We start from the raw sequence: 13,861 nt of genomic DNA, 5'->3' as shown, positions 1-13,861 counted from the left end.
CTGATGTTATTGATGAAGCAATCCAGATGATATCTCTGTACTTTTGGTAGCTCCAACTGGTATTGCAGCATTTAACATACATGCATCCACAATACACAGTGCACTCTCAATTGGAATCGATGCAAAACTGCCATACCAGCCACTTGGTGAGGAAAAGATCAATACCTTACGAGCCAAACTGCAAAGTCTCCATATCCTTATCATCGATTAAATTTCAATGGTTGATCACAAGCTGTTACCATAAATTCATGGTAGACTGAGACAGATCAAACAAACTGCTGATTGTTCACCTTTTGGAAATGTATCTGTGATTGCTGTTGGAGACTTTTATCAGTTATCACCTGTTAAGGGTAGACCGTTGTATGTTGCCCAAAATAGATATGACTTGTGGAATGACAATTTCTCCATCACAGAATTAACCAAGATCATGAGACAAACAGACCCTGCATTTGCACAAGTTTTGAATAGATTGCGAAAGCGAAAAAGATCAGAGCCTCTTGAAAGAAGAGATATTGATATGCTCAAACAACGAGAATCTGGTGAAGATGATCCTGATTGCATTCACATTTTTGCCACAAATACTCAGGTTGATAATTTCAAAGTAACTACACTTCACTGTAAATGTTCAGATACAATTTCCATTGAGGCACAAGATTTCGCCAGAAACCCCAAAACAGGAAAACTTGAAAAGAGAGAAAACCCTCATGAGAAAGTATTACCAAAAGAACTCCGTATTACCAAAAAATCTGCATGTTGCAATTGGAGCTCGTGTGCTGGTCACAAAAAATATTGACACATCAGATGGTCTTGTCAATGGTGTCTTCGGAACTGTTAGCAACATTTCTTTGACTGATGGTGAACCATTTCCTTCAAGACTATACATAGTGTTTGACAATGTTGTTGTTGGTAAGAAATTACGGAAAGTGAAGCAGGATGCATCCAGATTACAAGCTACCAGCACACCCATTGAGCGACTAGAGGAAACTGTTACAAACAATGGAGGCATCAGACGACAATTTCCACTCAAACTAGCCTGGGCTTGCATCATACACAAAGTACAAGGCATAACTGTAAACAAAGCTGTCATCTCATTAGACAAGATCTTTGCAGCGGGACAAGCTTATGTGGCATTAAGTCGAGTATCCTCTCTTGATGGTCTGATCATTCAGGATTTTAAAGAATCCGTGATATACAGCAGTGAAAAAGTTGAAGCAGCAGTGTGTAGTATGCCAAAGTTCATGACAAGAAATCAGAGAATCTATGATGGTCATCCTACATTTAGCTTGATTATGCAAAATATTGAAGGCCTTCAATCACACATTAAAGATTTGCAGAATGAGAAGAGATTTCTTGAGGCTGATTTCATTTGCTTGACAGAAACATGGTTATCTGAGGGACATCGAGATGATGAACCAAAACTTGAAGGATTTACATTACATCATAAACCCAGATCACAGTCCTATGAATCATCTGAACCAACACTGATGGATTTGAAGAATCAAAGTCATGGTGGTGTTGCAGTGTATTGTAGTAATGTCAAATGTGAATTTCCTGACTTACGCGTGTCCAATCGAGAATATCTGGCTTTTTATGTCATGGAACTGCAAGCTAATGTTGTTGTCATCTACAGGCCAAACTCATACAAAACGGATATTTTCCGAAAGTATTTATTACAAATTATTCAGGAACTTGATAACCATTCTGGTCGAGCCATTATCATGGGTGATTTCAATGAAAATGTTTTCGTGTCATCTTCAATACAGACTTTGATGGAATCAAATGGTTTTGCACAGACCGTTTCAGAGCCTACTACTGAAAGTGGAACGCTTATTGACCATGTATATGTCAGAGCACTTTAGAATGTATCTGTTCAGATTCTTCCAACATACTTTGGTTACCACGAAGCCATTGAAATAAGATTATGAATTATTCTGTGAAAATATCAAAAATAATTCCTCACATGGCAAATAACCATCCACAAAGCCAGTGTAGGGGGTAGGGGGTAGGGGGTATGACATTGAACTGGATGGACCCCCTGTAGATACCGGTATTGTTAACATTGGTCAGAGAAAGTATTCCATATATATATACTACTCAAGAGAAGTTAAAGAACACCAAATTCTTTCATATGACTATAGTTAATCTGTCCATTATTCTGTGCTTTGTGTTATCTAAATTCTATTGAGCCATTTGCTACTATAACTTTGTTTAAGTGTGATTAAAGAAAATCTTCAGAAAAGTTCACTCTCTAAACTCCCATGAATTGTTCTTCAGCAACCCATATTTGTTGTAAGAGGCGACTAACAGGATCGGGTAGTCACCCTCGCTGATTTGGTTGATGCATGTCATTGTATCCCAATTGCGTGGATCGATGCTCATGATATCAATCACTGGATTGTCAGGTCCAGACTCTATTACTTATCGACCGCCATCATATAGCTGGAATATTGCTGAGTGTGGCGTAAAACAACAACGAAACACTCTCTAAACCATGGAATGGTAACAAATGACCCATGGTATGTATAAATTATGCTATAATACATTTAGTAATCAAAGATCAACATTGCATGTTGATCTTTAATCATTTGATACTAAATTTGGATGCTATGAAATCAGTAATAAAGATCTGGGTTGGAATAAGTCTTCAGCAACCCATGGTTGCCATAAAAGGCAACTATGCTTGTTGTAAGAGGCGACGAACGAGATCGGATACTTGCAAATTACAATTATGAAACTGCTTGTTCTGAATGATCATATCCAATGTGTTCTGTCCACAACAGTAATATTTAAACATATACCCACTGCCAAAAGCAACGTGAATACCAGACATCATGGTTTATTTATGAAGACTTAATCATATTCTAGCGATATAAGATCAGCTCTATGCACAGTCAATATACTGGTATGTTGTGTGAACTGATGCTCGAGAACACACCATGATGAAACATTTGTCTTTTGCAGGATTAGCATTTTAAGTTTGGAAATCATGTGCAGCATATCAACATCAGAATAAAATCACTAGGTGTTAACATTTGACTGATTGTTTGTTTTTTCATTAATTGGTATACATTTGAATCGCTTCTTACCGTTCATCATGGTGCATAGGTATCTGTTCCTATTGTTTGCGTTTGTTTTGGTGGTGAGTATAGTTGATAGTCATGATGAAATTTATTATTCACTGACTTTGAACATGCACAATAGCATACATACTTATTTCTTTTAGTATTTTGATGCTCCTTGCATCTGTGACCCTCAAATAGGCATGTGGTTTTGGTACCACCGAAGTTTACACACTAAATATTACTGCAATCAAGTAATCACTTATCAATGGATACTGTAACATACATTGGGTACTCATGTATCTGTTGTGCAGAAATGTATTTTCTATTGCTTTGGTGAAGTTTTTCAGAAATTAATTATGTTTGGCCATAATGTTTATAATCATAAATGCAAATCAATTGATTTATGAATTATACAGTACACATTATGTGAGGTAGTAAACATGGTAACCCTGATTCCTGAATTGTTTATCATGTGTTACATGAAAGATGTGTGTATTATTGATTCTACCTGTGTAATGCTGATAATAGTTATTTGTCATTGCTGTATGATGTTCATACAAAATTCAGTACACCTTTCATACAAGCATACAATGAAGTTCTGAAGAGGTTGATCATGGCATGAATGCATGTTGTATTATTATACAAACGTGCATTTGAAGATTTTATCACATGTATTGATATCTGATTAATGATAACTTACTGTGATTGGTTCTGCTTCAACAAGTTCAGTGAACTGTGAAATTAATAGCTTGTTTGTTGACAACTTTTCTGTAATGAACAACAAGAACAAATAAGGCATAACCACACAGAATGGGTTACGATGTATTTGAAAACATTTCTCAAATACAGACACAAGACAGTTGAAGAGGCCCCATTTGACTAGTCCTCCAGACTCTGTGAGAGCTTGACAGATCAAGAGTCACATAAGGACTACAAGTACCTTGTCATCTATTATCAAGGATATGTTCTATCAACAAGAACTATTATCATTCTGATACAGCCAAGTGACATCATATGATATCAATAGCAACAAAACAATCACAATTGACTTGACAGAGTGGTGTGACCTTTTCCTTCGGTGAATGCTGGTGCTATATGTAGAACAAGATAAGATTGTGTGTACTGGTGTCATCGCTCTACTTTAAAAGTGATTTCTGAATGTGGACTATTGAGTTCGTCTCCAAATTGTTTGGACAGAGATGTGAATGTGAACACCCTAAACATCAAACAAACCTGCAACTGATAGGCCTCAGTGATTTCTGTTTATGTACTGATGTTCTGACTGCCTGCTCTGGTATAACAGTTCAGACTTCAGGGACATCCTTGCAATTCCTTCAGACACGAAGAATACACTCAAACCTGGGGTAACAACTTACGATATCTTCAGAATATACCCAAGGACATAATCTATAATTGATCTAAAGCCTGTAGTTGGGTTTGAACCTCTGGGTAAGATATGGGGAAATGACCTCAAAAAATGGAAGGGTACTTTGTAGTATTGATCTAAAGCCTCAAGGCAGGTTTGAACCTCAGGCATCACATACACCATTTTATTCTATTACTGATATCAAGCATTGTGAAAAGGCTGATATGTCTTCTGTCTATCACTGTAGAGATGTATTCATATGGTGTTGTTTTGGTCACAATAGGTTCAACTTGTCATCATGGTCATGCCTACATAATACATGTTCAGTGTGTTGATATTTTACTTTCTTCATACTTCGGTTCTAAGGGCACAATACACCTTATTCTTGCCATGAGCTACAGTGTCTTTGAACCTCAGGGTATAATCTGAAAGATCTTAAGAAAATAATTTTACAGCCAAAGGCAGATTCTTGTATGGATCTACACCCTATGGCTAGGTTCGAACCTGCAGTAAGCATCTGTGAAATCACCGCAAAATATTCTAGAGTTGATTCTAATATATATGTATATCCTGAAGCTTGGGTCGAACCTGCAGCAAAAATCTCTAAAATCAACACAAATTGATTCTAATAAATACTTACTTTACTTACATTCTAACCTGGGGTAAGAATCAAGGAATTCCCCACAATCTACCAAATTGTTGATTCTAATACGGATCTACATACTTTAGCTAGATTCAAACATGGAGTAACACCTTAAGAAATTATTACAAAATACCTAACAGAGGTTCAAGAATAGATCCATTTCCAGCCAGACTCAAAATATTTATTTCCAAAGGAATGGGATTTGTATATCTTCTGTATATCTGTTTATAGTATGTTAATTGTACAAATGTGTTCATATAGTGATGCTTGGGCAATGAACTTTTTTCATCTTTCTTATTAGATACATGGGTGGAGGCGAAAACAGTTCCTCTATTGCTAATAACGATATATGTGGTAGTATATCTGATTTATGTTACTTGTTACATATTATTTGATGTATTTACATATTATTTCCTGTTTTCCAGTTGTTCACACATAACTACATACATTCACATGTATACAGTTCTCCACAGTTTTCATCTTCATCCCACTTTACAATATCGGCCCATGTACCAATGAGCATTGTGATAGTAGCTGACTCAGGGGGCTTATTTCGAATGTAAACATGTTTCAACTTTTCACAATTATTGGTGTTTGTAAGAGACAATGTGGGTTTAATTTCATTTATTTTACTTCAAAGGATATAATATTTTCACAATAAGTTAGTTGCACCTCCCAATCAGAGTCAGCGAGTAATTTGGAATAGGGGGCTAATTTGTACTGTAAACTTGTTTTAAGATTTCACTACTGTTAGTCTTTATAAGAGACAATGTGAGTTTAATTTCATTTATTTAACTTAAAGGCATGTTAGGTTTTAACAATAAATTGAGTTACGTATAGGCTAAGTTCGAATATAGTTGGAGTAGAGGCTAATTTCAAATGGTAACTAGTTTTAACATTTCACAATTATTGGTGTTTGCAAGTGACCATGTAAGTCTAATTTCATTTATTTTACCAAGGTAAAAATAAATAGGGTGCAGTTTTTGACAGGCAGTTGTAGACGTTTTCGCTTGCGGCGAGGTGCCGTTTTCACCAATCAGTGCCGTTTTGCTGAAGCGCCGTTTTAGCTGTAACCCATGAAACATTGATATGTTCAATGTTTTGATATTTTTCTTATTTCCTATAATGTTTTCAGAAGACAATACAATTGTTATTTCATAAAGGTCACTGTGTTTGCTTGTTCATATTTGAGTATTTTCATACATTCATATACTTGAGCTATTGCTGAAATTGTGAAATTAAAGAACATTTATAATGTATGAGGTATATTGATGGTTGTATATGATGTTCTGAAAGTGTAGCATTTCCTGCGCCAAATTTTTATATGTTGATAAACTAAGAAACACAAGATGTGCAATAAAAGAAATTCACAACATTAACAGTGTTAATTTGTTTGAAATTATGATTGCTTGAGTATGTATTTGGATCATGTTGTCATAAAACACCAATACAGTATACATGGTGTAGTGAGTGAGTATACCCGCGTACGCAGCTTTTAACAGTATTCCAGTTATAAGATTGCATGCCAGCTTAATGTGGGAGGTAAGCCAAAAGTGATGCAGCGAATCACGGGGCGTCAGTTACTAAAGTACACATATGGACATAGGACTACATGCACATAGATAATCTGTTTATTATTTGTTTGGGGTATAGTGGGTATCTTTTTCTGTTATGAGTCTTACTTCAGAACCTATTCAATAACATTTCAGTAATGTATCATTTTGCTTGAAATATGCAGAAACATTAGATTTCCTCTGGTAATAGATCAGAATATAAAACTACATTGATCCTTAAACTTTCATCAGGTTATCTTTAAAGATCATACAGTTATATGTGGTACTTCATTTATAGCCGTCAGTTTCAATAATATGAATCTCCCGTAGTCCTCACAGTTAGAACCGGCACTGATCGTCTGAATACAAGCGTAAAATGTGGTCAGTATCGGACCAATGCTTCCCCAGTTTCAGAGGAGATAAAACCGGTATTTAAGACCCAAAATCCGTGTTTCACACAAGAACAGATCGCACCCTTAATCATGGAAATACCTCGAAAATAGGTGACGGGACAGAACAGTACGCATAATATACATGCAACTACTTGGCTAAACAGGTACAAATTTCAGCCAACAACACTATTCTAATCCTTACAAAGCTATGTTAGTGCTACGTTGATCGTAAGCCTATGGTAAAGCATGGGAGTTAAGACCAACTTAGCACTAATAGGTCGCTTTGTGGAATAGGGCCCTACACGTCAGAAATGCTGATACTCCTTACAGCAACATCTTCCTGGCGGAGCTCTTGAAATGCATATTAATATGAGACAAACTCTGTGGTGGAGTTTGGTGAATAATAGCAAGCTCCTCACAGCGATAGTACGTTCCCGGAGCTCTCTATACTGTGTAACGAAGGTGTCACGCGCTGGAAAGGAGCTTGGAATATTAGCGGCTAAGGGACGTAACTCAGATTTATATATAAGCAATTCCGCTAATAGCAAACTCACTCATGGACTGTACCCACCTAATTGCCGGCTTAATCGATTAGTGTTTGGAATAATATGCACTTGCAATTCAAAGTGTTCATTGCCCGAGAGCCGCGATAGTGTGCAAGAGTCAAGACATGACCCCACATTACGGTCGAGAACACCACCTTCATTAATTGTATGCAGACCCCTCCTGTTTATATTTGTCGAGATTAACAAATGTTTTTCATTGACTTGTGACTGAAAAAGCATTATATGGTTATACTCCCTAATAAATTTCCTATCGACTCATGGATCTTTCATAATTATATTACAACTGACACTATGATTGTTTTTGGAGAGCACTGAGTAAGGGGGTGGTGATACTTGATGTCTGACTTTGTTCATGCATGTCAATGCTAATGATGCCAATCACTGGATTCTGTGTTCGAAATTCCATTATTTAGAAACTGCTGTCATGTAGCAGGAACATTGTTGAGTGCAGCGATAAAGAACAAAGACATATTTTTAATATCACAAACAAAAACTTTATTTTGATGAACATGGAAGGATAAATGCATGACAAAATGTCACTGATGTCCCTCCTGTACATGGGGAACCACTCCCCCTACATTGACAGTGACTGCTACCTACCCAGGGTGAACCTCACTTATGTCCCTCCTGTACATGGGGATCCTCTCCCCCTACATTGACAGTGACTGCTACTTACCCAGGGTGAACTTCACTGATGTCCCTCCTGTACACGGGGAACCTCTCCCCCTACATTGACAGTGACTGCTACCTACCCAGGGTGAACCTCACTGATGTCCCTCCTGTACACGGGGATCCTCTCCCCCTACATTGACAGTGACTGCTCAGGTTCCTTATGTTCAAAGTGTTAATTTAGTCCACGAGTTTCATTGAACATGTTGAAACAGCACGACTCGTATTTTGAGGGATCTCCATCTTTATTTCACCGCATGTGAGCAGATGGTTTTCAATTTCATCTGCATTTCCTTGAATGTCCTCTTCTGTGTGCTGCACAGAAACTCTGTCAGGACTGCTGAAGAAACCAAATACTTGGAGGAGTTACCGTCCACAGATAGTTTACATAACATGTTGTCGATCATTTTGTCTTTTTTCATCTTCATTTTACATTCCGGGCACTTTACGAATTGACTGCCTGTGTCCGTGGCAGTTACCGTTTTGCGGCACGAGAGACAGGCTTTGGATAGGGTGACGGTCACTAAAGTGACCTCTCCTCTCACTACGACATTCTCCTTGATTCCAACATCTTCCTCGTTGACGTTTGGAATGTCGTCAACAACCAACCAGGACGATGACGGCGTCGTTGTTGTTAGGTATTTTCTACCCATGTATTCCCGGACGCCAAGGGAGGTGAATCCCCAATACAATTCTGTCGATATTGGCACCCCAGAGCTTGAGGTTTATAGCTCCACTTTGATCTCCAACTTTTACAGTTTTCACAGGTGTTTTCCTGTTCCCCACAAGCACTTCTTGAATTTCTTCAACAGTCTCAATCACTTTTGCTGTGACGTTTACCTGAAAATATTTTAAAGTAGATTAAGAAAAGACAATATACTCGGATATCATTGAGCAGTCAAAACTGTTCTATGGTGTCTGTCCACAGTATTTTCATTCAGTTTCTGTTGATAGGTAAAATGTATAATCAAATGTTAAATACAAAGGTTTCTATCCAGGGTGGGCAGCATTAAGTTAACTTTACCCTACTATACGCCTACTGGGAGATGGTATTTGCAGAGAACTTCTGTTTTTTTATGAAAGATATGTGTTTACTTCACATACAATAACGATGCAGATCAAATTCCTTCTTTGATTTCAGGGGAACCATGCAGTAAAATAACTAAACTTATATTTCTAATGAATTGATCAATATAAACTTCAATCATATGTATCCTATTTAGACATCTAAGTTGGCATGTATACAATTCATTTGTTACATTCTACTTTACTTAAATATGGACTGTAAGATGTATGAAGACCTGTTTTAGGTTAAGCAATTGGATTGTTTATCAATGTATTTTCATATGTTCCTGAAAAACACATGTTTAAATGAAATATAACAGACAAAGCTCAAGACATTTATGTGAATAAAGGCAATATTGTGAGTATTCAATTAAGGAAATGTGTGTAAAAGACATTTCTTTTCAAACACAGTGGTTCTTGATCCAGATTGTAGGACAGTGACAAGAGTTCTTGTGTAATAAATGTTTGACATAAACAGACTGACGTTATTTACTTACTTCTGACTTTACAGATTTAAAGTTGCCTACTAGTCTTGCAGTCTTTGACGATGCATCATGTGCAAAATTTTAAAATATCTACCAGATGCAATTACTATTTCGCTACCAGCATATGTAAACAGTATGACCACATTTTTATGGATTACAACTTTGAAATTATTATTTTGTATATCATTCAACTCAAAGTGAGTTCTATGAAAAACACAATAATTTTATCCAAAAGTATTTGTGTTTTTGGTAATATTACAATAGGTACATATTACTTAATTACGAATCTTGGTCACAGGTCAGGCTGACAAATACAAGTTATGAAAGTATGTTTTTTTTCAAAAGATCTAGCAATAATGGGATGAGAAGATATCAATATAACTTTAGTATAATCCCATTTAATTTAGAAAAGATGATAGATCTTTTGGTGTAACTGTAAGGCAGTTGATATACTTACGATGGCTTGTGTTTGAATTTCTTCAATATCTTTAATTTCTGAAGTCTTGATTTCTTTCGCGATGTCTACTGATGAAGGTTAAAATCAAGCTTTCTTGGGATGATTTTTGTGTGCTGATTTCCACTCAAATCCCACTGTGATGGATGGTTTCTGCCTAAAATGGAATTTCAATAAAGATTAGCATGGTTTAGAAGGCATCATGAGCAAGAAGGTTTGAGTTATTGTAATTAAAACAAGATTTATCAGAAAGATGACATATCCCCCCTGGCAGCTGTTTGTAAAGTAACCACTAGTAAATGTGCAATTCTGTATGTAATGAGTCAACCGTTGAATGTTCTTTAAGAAGCATATACACTGATTGTTTTCGAATTCTGGTCTTTTCCTTTGTAAGCGTGTATATATTACCGTCAATTTGTAAAATGTGATTCTCTCTGGCAATTTATAAAATGTGTAAATATTTCCGTCATTTTGACAAAAATCTGTCCAGATTGATTAAGACGATCAAAAGGGCCTGCAAACATCACAACAGATTATTATGTAGGATTAGAAATCAAACAATATAGAAATGTACTTTTCAACCTAACATTTTCAGTCTCTTGGTGATGACATTAAACATCAAAATGTTCATGATGTTTGGAATTCGTTATCATAATAATACAGATGGAAATGTTTTTTCAGTCACTTTGTAAAATAACTGAATATTTAGACGTTTAATGAATTTGTTACACATTTGACAGTAAAAATAATATACACACTATAAAAAAAGCAATGCTCAGGTGAAATATTTACTTTGTGTTGCAAGTCAAAATAGTGTAAACGAAAATCGCAAAATTACCAGGCAAGTGACTTATCAAAACTTCGTCACCATTACCGAGGCTACCCACAAAGATACCTACATTTCCTTATTATCACGAAAACTGTATTTCATTTTGTTGATAAATGTGACCATACGCCCTTATTACTACCCATAAAAGTGACTAATGCGTTTACGAATGGCGCAGCAGAGGTCGCGAACTAGTCTAGATTTTTGCTATACATCCGGGTACTCACTGGAAAAAGACAATAACAAAGACAACAACCAGTCCCGGGGAATTGCGTTAGATCAGTGCCCCTTTTGAAAAGTGAAAATATTTAATAAAATAAAAGGTTAACACTTACTGGGAATGTCAGTGACTCCAAGTAGCTCAATGCCTTCTTTCGTTTTACTTCTTGCATCAAACTCGTTACGCTTGTCAGTACTGCCCGAGTAAATTACCACATCTCTTGTTGAATGTTCCCCCGTCTGTAACTTCAGGTTAAAGTAAGGAGTGCCATACTTACCTCCTAGTTTGATGGGTGATACGTTCACCACGTAACCTGTTCTTGACTCATCTGTCGTGTCGTCTCTTTTTATCTTTTTAGAACTCGACGCCATGGTATCAATGTTTCTAACTGACTTTGGCGATGTCTTCTTCGCTAGCAGGGGAGGTCTGGTCACGTGATATGAATTGGCGGAACAAAAATTTATTTCCAGAGTATTTATTTCTCCCTTAAAAATACATTGAAAATCGTAATAGAATTAGTTTTGAAACTTTTTTATAGATAATCGTTAATATGCAATCTTTTAAAAGGATATCTACTTTATGATTCCTAAATATGAGTTCATTCGGTAAATTCCGTAAATCTCGGGCGTGCCACTGGAGAGGAATCGTAGATAATTGACAATCTTTGGTATGGTCACTTGGCCGGAAGGAGGTTAAACCGGTGAGGGGGATGGGGTGGGGGTGGGGGTGGGGTGTGTGTGTGTGAGTGTGTGTGTGTATGGATAAGCTTACGCCAGTACCGTTAAATGAAGGGAGCTGAGAATGGATGTTTGTTAGTTAGATTATGTGGTTTGGTTTTGGTAGTTTATTGGTTGATTGGAGAAGGCCCTTCCGAGGACGTTCTTTAGTATTCTTAGTTGATTGAAATTGTGTGAACGGGACTTATAGTGAAATTTTGCTGCAGCTTCTTTCACTGCTTCTAAAAATATATTTCTATAGTCCGTTTCTGCTTGCGTTGTTTACCCGCATAATGTACACTCTATTTCACTGAGACTGACAAGTAATCTATGTAGTCCATTACGGATAAACACAACCGCAGTTCGCTCAAAATTACACAGAAAGTCCACGAACTTGTTTATGAAATCCACAAACATATACCACAGGTTTACCGGATACAGCGTCAAGAGCAAGGACGCTACTTTCAGTCTATTTACTGAAGTGTCGTAAAATCTGACTGTTTTCCCCATAGAATGACATTTTCACAGTCGGATCACAGTTTGCTGTATGTAAACGTGGAATTTTGTGAAAGCATTTCAATGTCGAACTGCATATTTAAATACTAAAGCGTGACTAGTCTGACATTTATTGGATGATATGGTGAGGTACAATAGGTTAAAATTTGTTGTTATAGATGAATTCTGTTCACATTTTTCTCTTCCTATCCTTCAATGCGACGTGGCTACAATTAGGCATGACTATGAACAGGCCCAGTATACATACACACGAAATTTGGGCGAAATCGGCCCAGTATTAGTCGAAATATTAGTGTTTAGAGTTGTGCTATATGGCAAGTTTATGGACGGGCCAAAGAGTACCATGTTTAAAACGATGTAGTTTCATTGTCCGTCTATCGACATTCAAACGGTTTGGTGTTCTGGAATCGCCAGGACATGAGGTATCAGGAAAACGCATGACTTTTGACCTAAGTATGTTTTCTCGGAAGTTGTTAGTATGGTACTTGGACACAAAGTATAGAAAGTTTGGAAGCTTTTGAGAAAAATGGTGAAAAGAAGTGCCAAAACCTTTAAATCCAATATGGCTGCCAAACGGTGCGTTGTAGCTACCATGGTCCTGCAGTACAAAATGATGGGCATATGATTGCAATTAGTTTCGAAGATTATTGCTGCTGAAGTTGAAACTTTGATGAGTTATCTGCCCTTAGCCATTGGGCCTATGGCCTTGGTTTTTTGCTGGTTACTGCGTCACGTTAGTGCCGATGTTGCTGTCGATGTTGAAGCCATTCTGGCTACTGGTTGTTTTTGTAGGTCTGGTACAAAAAACGGCGGAATAATAATAATAATAAATATAGCTGCGAGCAGCGATGGCGGGCTCCCGATCGTAATTTTGTAGCAGCGGATCCTGCTCTCCATTCATAGAAGTACTTTTGCAAAATTACACTTTGGTTATACAGATTTCTAAAAACGATTGAAACTGAGTTGTTAATGACCCTAATCTATTACCATTAAGACATGTTCTATATAAGAGCATTCCGATATGCGGAAGGATATGTGCTATACTGTGTATAAGATGAGCTGGATTATCAATAGGATATTTCACCGGTCCGTTTTGACCAAGAAAAAAAGTGTCCATTTTGATTCTGGACCTGTTTAGGATGGATGATACCAGCATGAAGGGGTATTGGTGACTTGTTATTGTAATAAGCAGGAAATGGATCTTGTAATTTGACCCGTGCTAAGGGAAGAGATGGCATGGGGCATTATCTAACAGTAACAACACATGGGTCACCTCTTGTCATATTCTTGTTGAAGCAATTCAACCAATCAGCAAAGAAAACCCCAAG

General features: G+C 37.0%; 1 protein-coding gene and 1 pseudogene across 1 annotated transcript in view; both read right to left on the bottom strand.

Moving 5' to 3' along the window:
* LOC139469247 (WSCD family member CG9164-like) overlaps nucleotides 1–13,861 on the bottom strand; it is a 98,407-nt gene that overhangs the window by 34,403 nt on the left and 50,143 nt on the right. The window lies entirely within an intron of this gene.
* On the bottom strand, nucleotides 8,432–11,672 carry LOC139469052 (uncharacterized; annotated as a pseudogene).

The sequence above is a fragment of the Haliotis cracherodii genome, unplaced genomic scaffold (assembly GCF_022045235.1).
Source record: "Haliotis cracherodii isolate W230 unplaced genomic scaffold, xgHalCrac1.p SCAF_2, whole genome shotgun sequence".
NCBI classification, from domain to species: Eukaryota; Metazoa; Mollusca; class Gastropoda; order Lepetellida; family Haliotidae; genus Haliotis; species Haliotis cracherodii.
The sequence above is the reverse complement of the archived record's forward strand: the minus strand, read 5'-3'. Positions and strand labels throughout refer to the sequence as shown.